The 17,625-nt window shown below is 43.6% G+C and overlaps 1 protein-coding gene across 2 annotated transcripts in view; it reads right to left on the minus strand.

The window, feature by feature from the left end:
* The window catches only part of LOC147014913 (FYVE, RhoGEF and PH domain-containing protein 1-like), a 184,342-nt gene that overhangs the window by 120,450 nt on the left and 46,267 nt on the right, over nucleotides 1-17,625 (minus strand). The window lies entirely within an intron of this gene.

Below are 17,625 nucleotides of genomic sequence, written 5' to 3' on the forward strand. Positions count from 1 at the left end.
ACCATGCTGAACGGTTTACGTTTGATATCCCACCCATAGGCCGGATCTGCACCCAGACTTTAACAAAAGTCTAATTGGCTTGTTCTTGTCACCTAACCAACTCATCCAATTTCGTCCGAATCCGTCCATAACTTTTTGAGATATCCTGTTGACAGACGAACATAGAAAGACAGACAAACAAGCCGGTAGGCGACATGGGTGGTCGCTATACAATTGCATACTTGTCATACAGTTTTTGACGGATCGGGCTGAATTTTTTTGACAAAGACGTTGATTATAGTGCGCATAAAAGCACGGAAGCCGATTTTTGATTTTCGATTTTTTTTCCGGATTTTTTCAAAAATTTCAAAGTCCCGTTGGTCAGCAACGGTGGCGTCCATAGCAACGTTGCTCAAAAGCATACAACTAGATCCTGGTATGAACCTACCAGTCAAGTTTCATCAAAATCGGTTGACTCCTCTGGCCTCCAAAGCTGTCCATTACATACAAACAAACAGACAGACGGAAAACCTGAGAATAAGGGTAGTCTAGCGACCACCCAACAGATAGTGGTGAAAACATATAACCACCGTCCACTTTCGATGACGGAGGTAATTATGAAGAATGAAACAATATCGGCCAATTAATGTGCAGGTGATCACCACCGCAGTGCGTGGTGCTGTTGTAAGGGGTGGCCTTTCAAATTAAATAATTGCATTCAAAACAACACAACATCTCTCGACTAATCACACACTCGAGCCCTCTCAACATCCTGCATGGCGATCGAGTTGTTCAAACGGAAAATGCCTTTAAAGGATCAATTCAGGATTCAGCTTCACATCGATTCAATACGAGGATGACCGAATGACCGACCAACACTACGAAGGCCGAAACAATCATTTTGAATGTTTTCAATATTTTAAAAATTCCTCTTGATTCCTGCGTTTGAAAAGTACAAAGTTGTTGTTTCATGACTTTAAATATTAATTATTATTCTTATTATTATTATTATTATTATTATCATATTATACAAATATGAATAACTTTAAAATAAAGATGTAACAGTCAAAATGACTGCTGAAATGGTTACAGGTAGGAAAGTTTTCCGAACTTCATACGTTTAAGTGGGTAGTTGCAGGGTATGATGTTACCATTAAGTTGCTGTGCACGTACACTCACGGGACAATTTGCCAAGTTCATGTGGAGTACCATCACCTTTTATTTCTGGGGGCTACATTCTTTACTTGTACGGTGAGACCAATCTCCCCTGAGATCGCGACGACACTCTCGTGCTTACAGATGTGCTGAGAATACTGCACAACAAATTTGATAAAAAAGTGAGGTCACAACTAATCAAGTAGTGCATTTGGGTGTGACAATCACTGGAAAGCACCCCGAGCACCGAGGTAAGAGGATTCTCGGCCACCCTCTCCCAAAACACGAGGAAATGCTTCATCAACAGTGGTCACAATGTGGAGAATTCAAGGGGATATGCGACACCCCAAAGAGGAGCATGTGTTTGGCCCACTTTACACAGGACTGTTACAAATGTAAGAGGCAGTGTCATGCAAATGCATACCGACCAGGATTCAAATGTAAATTTGGCGCAATGGTTGCATCACCACCGAGGTAGGTTGTAGCTATCGTGTGCAGTCTGTGGCTGCTGGTTGCGTCATTTCTTGGGGGTGTGATTGTGCCGCTGATGCAGTCAGTGCTCTCCGTTGCCAGTAAGCTGGAACTCATTTTGCCGAAGTTGGAAGGATGACAGGCTGAGTCAACCCCACCTGGTATTAATTCAATGGTCAAGTCCCTAAGATCTTAAGCCAGCTACTTTAACAGTCAAGCCAACACGAGGCTTTGAGGTGTGTTGTGCCACTGCACTTTAAGGCAGGAATTTGGATTGAACATGAGCCAGGACTCCAAATGTCACCTGAGGGGGCAAATTCTGATATCCACATGCTGTTTGAAAGGACAACGAACGGGAGGGGGGGGATATTGTAATCTGCTCCATCTATCTCTCGTGCTATCTCGTCCTAAACGGTTGGGTAGAAATATACCAAACTTGGTAGTTGTGATCACCACATGGCATGAAAGTGCAAGAGCAGTATCATTTTGGCACCACCATCTGGGGTGGGGTCAAGAGGTCAAACACAAAAAAAGAAAAAAGAAAGTAATTACGAACACATTTTAAAATGACACTTTGTATATGCAATCAACATTGGGAGACGCATGGAATATGTGACAATTTTTTTTTTTGCATTTAACCTCAGGTTCACGCCCCAGGGGTGAGGACTCCAAATTTTAAACTCAAAATTTGATTTTCGGTCATTCATGGTGGAACCTTTTGCCATCTTTCAACTTGGCCGTTGATGGGAAGCGTGGAGATTTGCAATGGCGTGCCATGGACTTCGCTCTAGTTCTATTTTCTGACAGCTTGGTACGTGTCCGTAGAAGCTATCGATATGTGATAACCTTTGCAGAATGGTAGCTTATGGGTAGAAATAGCACCCTTTCTGAACCGTTCCTCTCTCTCCTCCTCTTGCGAGGCTAATTTTGGAAGGTGGGGTAGGGTTCTTGGGAGATTTCCGTTATTTCGGGGCTGGAGAGCTGAAACTTTGGACGCTACTTGTTTGGGTAGTCTTCTTTCGTAGGAAGCTAAAAAAATGCCCGTTGGATGCTTTGGTGATGTCAGAGTGACGTTACAACCTGGTAAGGCATTTCTGGTCAACTTTTTGACCTGTTTAAAAAGTTTTTTTTTCTTCTGGCACCGTATGGGATGGGAAATTTGGCCAACATCATTTGAAAGGGTTACACTGTTCGTCTATAGATCAGAGCCATATGTGATAACCTTGGCACGTCTTTCTTTCTTTTACTTTTTTTTAACCATAGTTGGAGCACATTTTCTGAACACTACCCTTATTCTTGCCAGGCAACTCAACTTTGGGGTCTGGCCTGGTCCCAGGGAAATTTTCATTATTTCTCGAGCTATAGAGCTGACATTTTCCACACTATATGGTTGGGTTATGTGGTATTCGAAAGCACAAACACAGCCTCGTTATGCAATGAAGTCACAGAAAAATTCACAAACATTAGACAAAAACGAAAACAAAATCTCCATGGGGGTATTTTCTTGTAAAAGGGGAACATAAAGATTGTTCAACACATCCGTTAATGTTTCCATCTTTAGCTATGTCGGTGAGAATACGTCCCATTAAATTCAAGCGTAGATACATTTCCACCATCTATGGTGATCTCCAAGGTAACCTAATAATTAAAGCTATATCTGGTCGATCCATGTTCTGTCTTTGACAACAAAAAATATAGCTGTAACTAACAAGACAGTCGCATGGCCGAATTGAAATGCCAGCCACTCATGTAAAAAACTGATGTCAGTTCACTGTGCAAAGAAATGACAAACATATCAGACACGACAGCTTGCTGCTTAGTTCACATACCATCATCAGTCATCATCAGTCATCATCATGACCACACTCTGTACAGAGCATCAGTGCTGCCAAAGCAGTCTCCTGGGCTATCAGGCACAATCCTGGACGGGTCACCACTCCAACACAGGATACCTGAATGGCTCAATCACCCCAGCAAGCTGTTACTCATTTTGCTCACCTCAGAAGGATGACAGACTGAGTCAACCCCACCTGGTATTAATTCAATAGAAAGGAGATTGGGACCATACTCTGTGCAGAGCGTTGGTGCTGCTTAAGAGGTCTGCTTGGCTATTGGGCACTATCCTGGATGGGTCACTACTCTGACACAGTATACCAACATGCTGGCACTCATTTTGCCAAGCTTGGAAGGATGACAGGCTGAGTTAACCCCACCTGGTATTAATTCAACAGCTGAGCGGGATTTGAACTCAGGACCCTAGGATCCCAAGCCCACCACCCGAACCATTAAGCCAACACCAGGCATATTAATTCAATAGCCAAGCAGGATTTGAACTCAGGACCCTAGAATCCCAAGTCCACCACCCGAACCGTTAAGCCAACACCAGGCATATTAATTCAATAGCCAAGCAGGATTTGAACTCAGGACCCTAGAATCCCAAGTCCACCACCCGAACCATTAAGCCAATAACAGGCATATAATTGTCATTATCATCACCATCCTCTCGATCGGATTGCATATCCTCATCCTCCACATCTACCATCTGGTTGGTGCAGCTTTGCAACCGACACATCTAGGAAAAATTCAGACCATTGGCAAGGCATGGTTATATTTTGATATCACACTAACAAACAGGTACAGTTACATTTTATGAGCAATGAGACTTCTGAAGGCATTCGTGCTCCAGTCAACTGCTGGATCTCCAGATACCTTTCATCACCGACGATACAGCCACAATCTGTGGGCCTGGGAACTTCAGGTTCACATCCAAGGGAGAGTCACCAGATGTCAGCTTGAGAGTTTGTATGCTGGGTATCTAGAAGCAAACAACTCATACATGGGGGCAGTTGCATGGAATCAACGTCTCCTGTTTTGGCACAGAGGAGCTGGTGTAGACATTCATTGACATCACATGATGCTCCCTAAGAGCCATACATATGCCATGTGAAGGCTTCAAATTCACGAAGAAGTTCAGGTGAAATCTCCCACGACTGCCCGAGCTTACTGAAGCACTGTTGGTATGTATGCATACCTCTTCTTTGTGAGACTCAGTGCTCCAATTTTTCCTTTTCTGGTGAAGGCAATGGGTGAATCGCATCCAGTGAACATGTGCAGACCAATCAAAGCACTGCACACATCACTACCCAGATTGCTTGCTATCTTATTGAGATCAACGTATTTTTGATGGAATCTGTGTCCCTACGTTTTGATGGAGAGGACATGGAATGGCATAGCTGAATCTAAGGGCAAGCACAAAGATGTCTGTATCCTCAGCAGTAAGAACTAATGATTTGTACCCATTCTTTGCTGCAGTTGCAGGGTGAAGCAGAAGGCTCACGTTGGCCTCGTCATATGTTCACCTTAGCTCGCCGATTTCTTCCCAGTTGTTAAGAATGGGCTGCACTGGACCTTCCTCCAATAATGGATTGTGTGATCTGCAGCCATGTGTTTAGCTTATCTGGAATTTATTCCACATAAGGTATCGTCGTCACGTACCATCCGTCCATCCGTCCATCTCCTATTTTGACTTCTCCAACCAAACCGCTGGGTTGATCTAGCTGAAATAGATCTCCATTAGCCACAATTCCACGGATGTTTGGGAAATGTCTCAAAGTGTTGGAGAATTGTTGCGATGTGGAGATTTTCAGAACAGTGCCAAGGGTTGCTTTATTGATATAATTACATGCGGTTCTGATGCACTTGTTATTCTGTACCTTCAATGCCTTACAACTATACCGGGTGTAGTGGCGTGCGCCTGTAATCCGGCTACTCGGAGGCTTGGGTTGGAGGATCGCTTGAGGACGGGTGCTCTGCGCTGGGCCACTCTATGAGAGGGCGTAGGGCAGCCTGGAATCATGGTGAAACCCAATCCTTATCCCTGTGTCGTCAGAGGTGACCAGGGTTGCGTCAGGAAGGGCATCCGGCGTAAAACCTATGCCAAAATCAGTATGCGGATCATAACGGATGATCCGCTGTGGCGACCCCTAACGGGAGCAGCCGAAAGACGAACAACAACCTTCAATGCCTTACAACTATTCTGTCTCTCTGTGCGATTCTCATGTATTTGGTGAACACTGGGCCTGCAGAATATACGTATGAGCATTCGAACTCGAAAACAGATTATAATGGCATTTTGGAACCATTTTGAAACTCGCCATCGATTTTGCTCAAGTGAATTTCATGCACGTACACCGACCGTTCGAGCAAGTCGAGCCAGTTTGACAATCATTGATCCGACGAATAAAAGTTGAAACATTAGAAAGTTAAAATTTATGCCAAAATTTCTTCCAAATCTTGAAACTGCTCACGATCCAACCATTGATTTTGATGTACAGTACTATGTACAGAGCATCGGTGCCGCCGAAGCAGTTTATTGGCAAGGTTATACCGGCTGGTTTCCCGTTGCCTTCCTCATGTTGTTTGTCTGTTCTCTATCCTTTTTAGTGCTGATTGTCAAGCAAGGAAGCAGCAAGTACCATTATTAAAGTTTTTGGTATGACTCAGCAGTGGTTTCAACCACCAACCTCCCAGATTCACACCGGATGCTCTTGAAACCATTTCACCACAAAGTCTGGTTAAAGGAACGTGGGTTTAGAAAAAGGATAGTGGAGGCCTTCAGAAAACATGCTGGTATAGCTACCCTTAAGCTGCTGATCTAAAAAAGCTATCACATATCGGTACCATCTACGGACATACACGTTTTCAAAAAACATCAGCAGCATTAGCTATTTCCCCCAAGCCTGGTGTTGGCTTTGTGGTTCGGGTGGCGGCTTGGGATCCTAGGGTCCTGAGTTCAAGCCCCGTTGGCTGCTGAATTAAAATACACCAGGAGGTTGACTCAGCCTGTCATCCTTCCGAGGTCGGCAAAGTGAGTACCAATGTACTGGTGTGTGTGTGAGAGAGTGTGAGAGAGTGTGAGAGAGTGTGAGTGAGTGTGTGAGTGAGTGAGTGAGTGAGTGTGAGTGTGAGTGTGAGTGTGAGAGAGTGTGAGAGAGTGTGAGAGAGTGTGAGAGAGTGTGAGAGAGTGTGAGAGAGTGTGAGAGAGTGTGAGAGAGTGTGAGAGAGTGTGTGTGAGAGAGTGTGAGAGAGTGTGAGAGAGTGTGTGTGAGAGAGTGTGTGTGAGAGAGAGGTAGAGGTAGAGAGAGGTAGAGAGAGAGAGAGAGGTAGAGAGAGAGAGAGAGGTAGAGAGAGAGAGAGAGGTAGAGAGAGAGGTAGAGAGAGAGAGAGAGGTAGAGAGAGAGAGAGTTAGAGAGAGGTAGAGAGAGAGAGAGAGAGGTAGAGAGAGAGAGAGAGGTAGAGAGAGAGAGAGAGGTAGAGAGAGAGAGAGAGAGGTCGAGGTCGAGAGAGAGGTCGAGAGAGAGGTAGAGGTCGAGAGAGAGGTAGAGGTAGAGGTAGAGGTAGAGGTAGAGGTACAGGTAGAGGTACAGGTACAGGTAGAGGTACAGGTACAGGTAGAGGTAGAGGTACAGGTAGAGGTACAGGTACAGGTAGAGGTACAGGTAGAGGTAGAGGTACAGGTAGAGGTACAGGTAGAGAGAGAGAGAGAGAGAGAGAGAGAGAGAGAGAGAGAGAGAGAGAGAGAGAGAGAGAGAGAGAGAGAGAGAGAGAGAGAGAGAGAAAAACACCCGATACAGTATGTCAGACACATGTAATAGGAGATGTTTGACTTCCAAACCGTGTTCTCTTAACAGTTTCAAATAATGCTCAACGCACACACAGCTGTGATGATGTCAGGAAAATCAATCCACTGTGTGTGTGACACGGAGTAAAACCCATCCATGATACACCAAACCATCAACTTGCTGTAAAACGACAATATTGCTGGAGATTATAACTTTTAAAGTAGATTGTAACCTCCATTGCAACTTTTGAAATAGAAGTTCTCGATGATCACAAGATTGCATGTGCCTCCTTTTTGTATACATAGTCAAGGCTCGTGGAAGAGCGAGAACAAAGAATGGATCAGGATGTAACAGAACAAAAGGAACAGCAGAAAGAGAAGGGGAAAACACAACAACAGGTTTGATGGTCAAAATGGAGTGAGACTTGGACAAATAAGGGATGTGGGGGGAAATGAAATGTAGAGAGGATTCACAGGGTGGACTGGATGGATGGGGGGGGGGGTGGGGGTGGTGGTTTGACGGGGGTAGAAAAGATCATGGGTTTGGATTGGAGATGATCTGAGATGGTGGTGAACATGTGTCTTGAAGATGTGGAAGGAAGAATGAGATTGAAGAGAGTGTGTAAAATTGGTTCCGCATGCAGGGAATTGAATTGGAATGAATGAGTGGAGGTGAACAGCGATCCTGGATTTTGGGAGTTTCACCAGAAGGGGGTTGATGTTGGACCACGTGCACCATGCAAAAACCTGAGGAGGGGGAGGGGGCAAAACATGGAAAGAGCAGACCATGCAAGACCAAAAAGGAGGTGGTGGAAATCTGAGAGACCACCAACCTATCTGTGATGGCAAAGTGAGAGACCCATTGACTCAGCTTCATTGCAGGAGATTTCAATAATGTGGTAAGCTTTGGTTTCCACGACGTCAAGCTGAGAAAGATGTGATGCATGGGAGTCAGCCAAGAGGTGACTCCATCAAGCTACGGATGAAAGTCTTGCAGGTGGATAGGAGTTGTGGGGTGGCAAGGAAGGACTTTGCATGATAGAGGATGCCCAGTTGGTGACTGACTTTGGAGGCCAACTTCTCCGCATAGTTTGTAAAGAGTGTAGAAGGGAGAGATTGCCAGAGAGTCTTTTTGGAGGGAAAGGAGGTTGGGGAAGAGAGAGAGAGAGAGAGAGAGAGAGAGAGAGAGAGAGAGAGAGAGAGAGAGAGAGAGAGAGAGAGAGAGAGAGAGAGAGAGAGAGAGAGAGAGAGAGAGAGAGAGAGAGAGAGAGAGAGAGAGAGGAAGAAAGAAAGAAAGAGAGATAGGGGGGGAGAGATGTCAGGATGAAAAGACAGATTCCAAGTGTTTGACCATCTTGTGATTGTTTTTCAAGGTCTGAAGAGAGGGAAAAGAGTGCAGCGTACCTGTCTGAAGGATGAATGATGTCACGGCAGAGGGTGGGGTCATCAGCAAATAGATAAAGAGGGGTTTCCAGCGAGTCAGAGAGGTCATCGACTTGAGTCACTCCAGCTTTGACAAGGAGAGGTGATGAAAGGATTCCGTTGAGAGCCATGTATTGGCTACGAGAGTACAGGAAGTCAGTAAGCCAAGAGGAGTTGGTCATGGATGCCATAGGTGGACAGTTTGGAAAGCAAGGCGAGAAGCCAGACTGTATCAAAAGCAGGATACGCAGTGTCCTGCACATTTATTCATCCACTTCAAAGTTTTCGCATTTTGATGCCAACTGAGCTGATTACCTCCACCACCGAAGGTGAAGGAGGTTATGTTTTCACCCCTTTCTGTCTGCTTGTCTGTTTATGCACAGGATATCTCAAAAAGTTGTGGACGTATCTGGATGAAATTTTGTGAGCAGGTTCAGTGTGCGAAAAGGCCGAACTGATTAGATTTTGATGAAGATCCAGATCCGGATCCGGATCGAATCATCTTAAAAGTGATTCTTCAGCTAACAGCTTGGAGCAAAAAATGATATTTAGCATAACATCTCCAAAAGTTGTGGACGGATTCGGACTAAACTTGTTGGATATGTTGGGTGTACAGTATTCCAAGGACAAATTCATTTAATTTTGGTGAAGATCCAAATCCGGATCTGGATCTGAGAGTTATTTAATCTTTTAAGTGATTCTTCACCATTGAGAGATCGGGCCAAAAATGATATAGTACTGTATAGCATGATATTTTAAAAATATATTGGTCCCGATATGTTGTCGTGGATCAGGCATTGTGTGCCGGAGGTATGCGCTCGACCGAGTGCCTTAGTTTCATGGTTTTCAAATCAAACTTAACATATCGAGTCTTCACAAACTACTCCAAAGTAATAAAGTTAAAAAATACAGATAAAATGTGAATAAGTTTGATTAACAGGGAAAATCAGATGATTCTCAGTTGTATAAGTATTCAAACCCTTTACCTAATTAACCCTAAATCTATTCAGGAGTAAATGATTTGTTTGAAAGGTTACAAAATAAGTGTAATAGGTTTCACCTGTATGTAATCAGTGGTTTAAATTAAACATTAATCTCCTCCACTTATCTAAGGAGTTTGAAGGTGAAACTCACTTTTGTCAACCAACAAGGTAAACATGAAGATCAAGGAGCTTCCCAAATAAGTCAGACATGAAGTGGTGGAGAAGCTCCGTTCAGGAGAGGGTTATACGAACATTTCAAAGTCACTCATTATCCCTTCGAGTATAGTGAAATACATCATTAAGAAGTGGAAGATGTATCAAACCACCCAGTCTGTACCCAGATCAGGTCGATCATCTAAACTCCGCAACCAGACAAGCAGGAAACTGATTCATGATGTCACTGTAAATCCAACATTGACTTTGAAAGATCTGCAAGGCTCCATGTCCGAGATGGGGTCAGTGTTCATCAATCAACAATATCCCGTTTCCTTCACAAAGCTGGCCTCTATGGACACGTGGCAAGAAAGAAGCCAAGTCGGAAAAAGACACATCTAAAATTTGTGAAAAAGCATCTTAATGATACTGCAGATATGTGGAGAAAAGTTCTGTGGTCAAACAAGACAAAAACTAAACAAAACCTGCTTAAGTTAGCCGTGAATCTGAAACTGGGTTGGAGATTCACACTTCATCAGGCCAATGATCTGGAGCACAAAGCGAAATGCACACTGGAGTGGCTGAATAATAAGACAATAAATGTTCTTGAGTGGTCCAGTCAAAGTCCTGTCTTGAAGCCAATAGAACATTTGTGGTGGGACTTGAAGATTGCAGTCCATCGACGATCTCCATTAAACTTGACGGAACCAGAGTAATATTCACGTGAACAATGGGTAAATATTTCACCATCTCACTGGACAAAGCTGGTACATCCATCCATCCATTGGGGCCATAATCGATGCACAGCGTTGGTGCTGCCGAAGCAGTCTCCTTGGCTATTGGACACAATCCTGGATGGGTCGCCACTCCGACACAGTATGCCAGCATGCTGGCACTCATTTTGCCGACCTCGGAAGGATGACAGGTTGAGTTAACCCCACCTGGTATTAATTCAACAGCCAAGGGTGATTTGAACTCAGGATCCTCGGATCCGAAGCCCATCACCCGAACATACAAAGCTGGTACAGATCTACCCAAAAGGACTCATGACAGTCATTAGTGTAAAAGTTACTTCCACCTGGTACTAACCTAACGGGCTGAATACATTTACAACAGGTGAATTTTGATTTGTACATGTTATTTTTACAGGTATTCCTGACATGTAACCTCCTTCAACTACAACAGTGTTTAAGTTGATCTCTTCAGTTATTAATAAAAAAGTTCATTTAGAAAAATTGTTTCAACATAATTCATCAAAATGTGGCATTTTTGGTCGGGGGTGAAATCTTTTGCAGGCCACTGCATGTCCATAGAGATTGCCCTGATTTTATGTCTGACATTGAGGGCCTTCACCATTGTTGGGTGAGTAGAAGCAGCATGTTCAAGGTGGAATGACCTGGTCTCAATCCAAATTGGTGATCTGAGATGAGGTAGTTGGAGAAAAGGAATTATTTATCAACTGTGATGATGGATACCCTGACCTTGCTGATTGGAATTAAGCTGATAGGTCTGTCTTTAAAGGGATTCGTTTTGCACTTTGTTTATATAATGTGTTGCTATTAGGTTTTACATTGATCTCTTCAGTTATTGAGACGCAAATTGAGATGACCTAGGGCAAATTATAGGTTGAAAAGACCAGAAAGAGGAAGTGCAAAAGCAGCCGAGCAGGTTTGTAGGATACCTGAGCTGATGCCGGCTGGTCCACATACAGAATCACAGTCGAGGGTTTCTAGAAAGTTAGCCATCTTCTCAGGTGAAAAAAAAAACAGAGTCTGGGGCAGTTGAGTGTGACTAGGTTGGGTGAGTACAGAGATCGAGGGTTTGGTGATGCAATATTTGGAAGCAAACACAGAATTTAGGCATTTGGCCTCACGAGTGGAATTGGCTGAAATAACATGCAGATAATGACACGAGACAGCACCAGACTTGACTTCAGACAAGCACAGCCACTGAATTTGGGAAAGGGCACTCTGGGTACTCGTGACACCATATTTGTGATGTTGCTTTCTTTCACTGCTCAGCAGGTGAATCAAAGAGAAATTTCCTCTTTCCCATAGATTACAACTCAAGGGGTTTATTTGTGCCTGCCCTTGAAATGCTGAGGATCCAGCATGGAGGCACGACTTACCATTTTGAAAGTCTTTGGTATGACTCAGCCAGGGTGGGAATCGAACCCCGATCTCCCCGACTTGAAGCAGAACCTCTCTCATTGGTTGTTATGTCCATTTTCGGGTTTCAGGAGGTGGGAGGAAGTTCTCCCAGATCTCAAAATCTGCACCTCCTTTTCTGTAAAGGATCATGATTCATGAACTAAACTGTGAAACTTTGTTCTTATGTCCTCGTTCCAAGGGATCTTTTCAAAATCTTCACTGAACCTCTGACAGCCTCCACTTGGAGCTCGTTTGTAGTGATATTCCCGGAATGATTCTTTAAATACTCAGTAAAGGTTTTCTTTGTCATTCCTGAAGCTCCAACTATCACTGGTACAATTTCAGCTTTCTACAATTTCCAAATCCTCTTGATCTCATTTTTCAGATCCTGGTATTTGGTCATTTGCCTGAATCCTGTAGCATTTACTCCAAAGCCATTGTGACCTGAAACCTCGATCAATAATGCTGATGTTTCCTTTTTGTGTTTGAGCACTACGTTTGGATACAATGCTTTGTTTCTAATGTCCACACTTGATGAGATCATCTTGTCACGTGTGAGCATTACATGTTTATTTTCAAGGATCGGACTTGGTTTGTGTTTCCATGATTGTTCTGGGACTGGGATGTTGAAATATTTACAGATGTGCCAGTGGATTACTCCACAGACGCAGTATCGTCTTTCTGTGTACAGATGTTCTGACATGAGTTTTTTACATCCTGGAAGGGGGTGACTTGTACTTTCTCTTTCTTCCCCACAAAACCTGCATTTGTCCAATTGGCTCAATCCCACCGTTTTCCTAAAGGCATGAGTGCAGTGTCCTTGGTCTTGGGCATTGATGATGACTCGTTCTCCATCTCAACTAATTTGCCCTCTTCTTAGCAATTCCAAACAGCCTTCCTTGTCAATCTCTGTCCTGTCAAGCTCTTTAAAAAAAATCTTCCTGATCTTTTGTCATTCTCCCATTTGTCAGAGTATTTCTGCTGATATTTATTTTTGTAATTTTCCTTTTGTTCTTTGCAATCACTGGGGCTGTGTTTGTTTATGTTTATCTGTGTAGTGTCCATCATTTGCACCTGTCTTTGGAAGTTTGTTACTGAATGGATTAAGGATCCCTTTTCTGCTTTGTTGTTTTCTTGCTCATGTACAAATGCTATCCAACAGTCTGTTGATCTTTTCACCTGCTCCACCAGTCCGACACACGATTGTTCTGTGCACTTGGAAACCGCCGCCTCAATCAAACCGCCACCTCCTTCTCGTCTCGGTAAGTATAACCTCGGTATGCATTGGTTTTTGTCGAACATCTTGCGAATAGTTTGAAGTTTCCTTGGTTCCATGTCTAGATTGTCGATCTCCAGTTGTGGCCCGTTTATAATTGAACAGCTATATCGGTACACCAACACTACAAGTAGGTTTATAGCTTTGGTTTTGTTTCTTGGAAGGAGAGAGAGACAGAGAGACAGAGAGACAGAGAGACAGAGAGACAGAGAGACAGAGAGACAGAGAGACAGAGAGACAGAGAGACAGAGAGACAGAGAGACAGAGAGACAGAGAGACAGAGAGAGAGAGAGACAGAGACAGAGACAGAGACAGAGACAGAGACAGAGAGAGAGACAGAGACAGAGACAGAGAGAGAGAGAGAGAGAGAGAGAGAGAGAGAGAGAGAGAGAGAGAGAGAGAGAGAGAGAGAGAGAGAGAGAGAGAGAGAGAGAGAGAGAGAGAGAGAGAGAGAGAGACAGAGAGAGAGAGAGAGAGAGGACTTCAGAATTTGTCTTAATCTGTGTCGGTTCTCTTTGCTGATTATTTTACGCATTGTTTTGTGCCGTACCTGGGGGCTTTCAGCATTGTGTTTCTCACCACCATTGTGGCACTTCATGTGGTGAGAAATGTTTTTCATTCAAAGTGATCCTCCTCATCTGATGTCATTCAGGAAGCTCTTAGACATGCCAAGTATTGGTGCATCTTTCGATCACCAACATATGGACTTCGAACATTGTAGATAAAACAGCGAGTCTCATAAGATTTTCAATTCCTTCCTTGTTCAATGTCACTATCACAGTTGTCAAACGAGAGGCATCTCCTTTTATCCATTTCAAATGATCACTTTTGTAACTACGTTATGGGATTATGGGAAATTTGTATAAGCAGTCTTTTTGTGCCAATCTCAAGTCACCCTGAGGCATTTAAGGACAAACAAGTAAGTGTGTCACCCAGACCAAGTGGGGCAGATGGATTACCCCCTCCCTCAAAGGTCACTCGAGGTTCAAAATTTCCAAACAAATCAAAGACCCTCATGGTAACTGCACTGTCAACTGGTCATGCTGCCTTCAAACATGTGATCAACACAAGGTCAACAATGCGTGTGCCGGTGTGCACCCATATTCAACCTGGTGGTTTGAAACCTGGCCGAGTCATTCCCAACACTTTTTAACTGGTATGTGCTGCTTCCTTGCTTGATGCTCAGCATAATTAAAAGGGAAAGAACAAGGATGAACAACCAGAAGTTGGCAACACCAGCGCAGGGTTGATGGACCTAATGGCCTCCTCCTGCATTGAAGTTCCTTGTGTAAAAAGCAGTAAATCATGCTCTCTACAGCCTGTGTTTTATTTGCGTGGTTTAATCACATTTCGCTTCAAACTTAATGGTGCTTTGAAAAATAGCTCAAAGAACCGATAGAAATGTGCATAAATGCCTTATTACTCATACGTGTGTTTATCTTGCTCTGTGAAATAAGGGTCTCATGGTAATATAGAATGGTATCAGCACACTGGTACATTGTTTATCGGTTACCAGTTCGGGTGTACAGCGGACTGAGACGTGGTAGTGTGTGCAATGTGTGCGACATACATTTTATGCTGTGAAGGCGACGGCATGCAGGTATAGTGTCCTGTGTTGTTAGTGTGTTTGCTTTACCACGTCTTAACACAAAGATAATCTGAATCACCAAAAATCACCAATCACCAGTGTTGACCTTCTAAGATCACTGATCACCAGTGTCGACCTTCTAAAATCACTGATCACCAGTGTCGACCTTCTAAAATCACGGATCACCAGAGTCGACCTTCTAAAATCACCGATCAGCAGTGTTGACCTTCAAAAATCACCAATCACTAGTGTCAACCTTCTGAAATCACGGATCACCAGTGTAGACCTTCTAAAATCACCGAACACCAGTGTCAACCTTCTAAAATCACTAATCACCAGTGTCGACCTTCTAAACTCACCGAGCACCAGTGTCGACCTTCGAAAATCACCGATCACCAGTGTCAACCTTCTAAAATCACCGATCACCAGTGTCGACCTTCTAAAATCACCAATCACCAGTGTCTACCTTCAAAAATCATTGATCAACAGTGTCGACCTTCTAAAATCACCGATCACCAGTGTTGACCTTCTAAAATCACCGATCACCAGTGTCGACCTTCTAAAATCACCGATCACCAGTGTAGACCTTCTAAAATCATTGATCACCAGTGTCGACCTTCTAAAATCACCAATCACCAGTGGTGACCTTCTAAAATCACTAATCACCAGTGTTGACCTTCTAAACGCACCGATCACCAGTGTCGACCTTGGAAAATCACCGATCACCAGTGTCGACCTTCTAAAATCACCAATAACCAGTGTATACCTTCTAAAATCATCGATCACCAGTGTCGACCTACTAAAATCATCGATCACCAGTGTCGATCTTCTAAAATCACCGATCACCAGTGTCGACCTTCTAAAATCACCAATCACCAGTGTCGACCTTCTAAAATCACCAATCACCAGTGTCGATCTTTTAAAATCACGGATCCCCAGTGTCGACCTTCTAAAATCACCAATCACCAGTGTTGACCTTCTAAAATCACTAATCACCAGTGTCGACCTTCGAAAATCACCGATCACTAGTGTCGACCTTCTAAAATCACTGATCACCATTGTCGACCTTCTAAAATCACCAATCACCAGTGTCGACCTTCGAAAATCACCAATCACCAGTGTTGACCTTCTAAAATCACTGATCACCATTATCGACCTTCGAAAATCACCAATCACCAGTGTTGACCTTCTAAAATCACTAATCACCAGTGTCGACCTTCGAAAATCACCAATCACCAGTGTTGACCTTCTAAAATCACTGATCACCATTGTCGACCTTCTAAAATCACCAATCACCAGTGTCGACCTTCTAAAATCAATCACCAGTGTCGATCTTTTAAAATCATCGATCACCAGTGTCGACCTTCTAAAATCACCAATCACCAGTGTTGACCTTCTAAAATCACTAATCACCAGTGTCGACCTTCGAAAATCACCGATCACCAGTGTCGACCTTCTAAAATCACCGATAACCAGTGTATACCTTCTAAAATCATCGATCACCAGTGTCGACCTACTAAAATCATCGATCACCAGTGTCGATCTTCTAAAATCACCGATCACCAGTGTCGACCTTCTAAAATCACCAATCACCAGTGTCGACCTTCTAAAATCACCAATCACCAGTGTCGATCTTTTAAAATCAAGGATCCCCAGTGTCGACCTTCTAAAATCACCGATCACCATTATCGACCTTCTAAAATCACCAATCACCAGTGTCGACCTTCTAAAATCACCAATCACCAGTGTCGATCTTTTAAAATCACCGATCACCAGTGTTGACCTTCTAAAATCACTGATCACCAGTGTCGACCTTCTAAAATCACTGATCCCCAGTGTCGACCTTCTAAAATCACCGATCACCAGTGTCGACCTTCTAAAATCACCGATCACCAGTGTCGACCTTCTAAAATCACCGATCACCAGTGTCGACCTTCTAAAATCACCGATCACCAGAGTCGACCTTCTAAAATCACCGATCACCAGTGTCGATCTTCTAAAATCACCGATCACCAGTGTCGACCTTCTAAAATCACCAATCACCAGTGTCGACCTTCTAAAATCACCAATCACCAGTGTCGATCTTTTAAAATCACCGATCACCAGTGTTGACCTTCTAAAATCACTGATCACCAGTGTCGACCTTCTAAAATCACTGATCCCCAGTGTCGACCTTCTAAAATCACCGATCACCAGTGTCGACCTTCTAAAATCACCGATCACCAGTGTCGACCTTCTAAAATCACCGATCACCAGAGTCGACCTTCTAAAATCACCGATCCCTAGTGTCGACCTTCTAAAATCACCAATCACCAGTGTCGATCTTCTAAAATCACTGATCCCTGGTATCGACCTTCTAAAATCACCGATCCCTAGTGTCGACCTTCTAAAATCACCGATCACCAATGCCGACCTTCTAAAATCACCAATCACCAGTGTTGATCTTCTAAAATCACTGATCACCAGTGTTGACCTTCTAAAATCACTGATCACCAGTGTCGACCTTCTAAAATCACCGATCACCAGTGTCGACCTTCTAAAATCACGGATCACCAGTGTAGACCTTCTAAATCACCAATCACCAGTGTCGACCTTCTAAAATCACCGATCCACAGTGTCGACCTTCTAAAATCACTGATCACCATTATTGATCTTCTAAAATCACCGATCATCACTGTCGATCTTTTAAAATCACCGATCCCCAGTGTCGACCTTCTAAAATCACCAATCACCAGTGTCGACCTTCTAAAATCACCAATCACCAGTGTCGACCTTCTAAAATCACCGATCACCAGTGTCGACCTTCTAAAATCACCGATCACCAGTGT

The sequence above is a fragment of the Eptatretus burgeri genome, chromosome 13 (genome assembly GCF_056783735.1).
Source record: "Eptatretus burgeri isolate ZD-2024b chromosome 13, Ebu_testis_v1, whole genome shotgun sequence".
Lineage (NCBI taxonomy): Eukaryota > Metazoa > Chordata > Myxini > Myxiniformes > Myxinidae > Eptatretus > Eptatretus burgeri.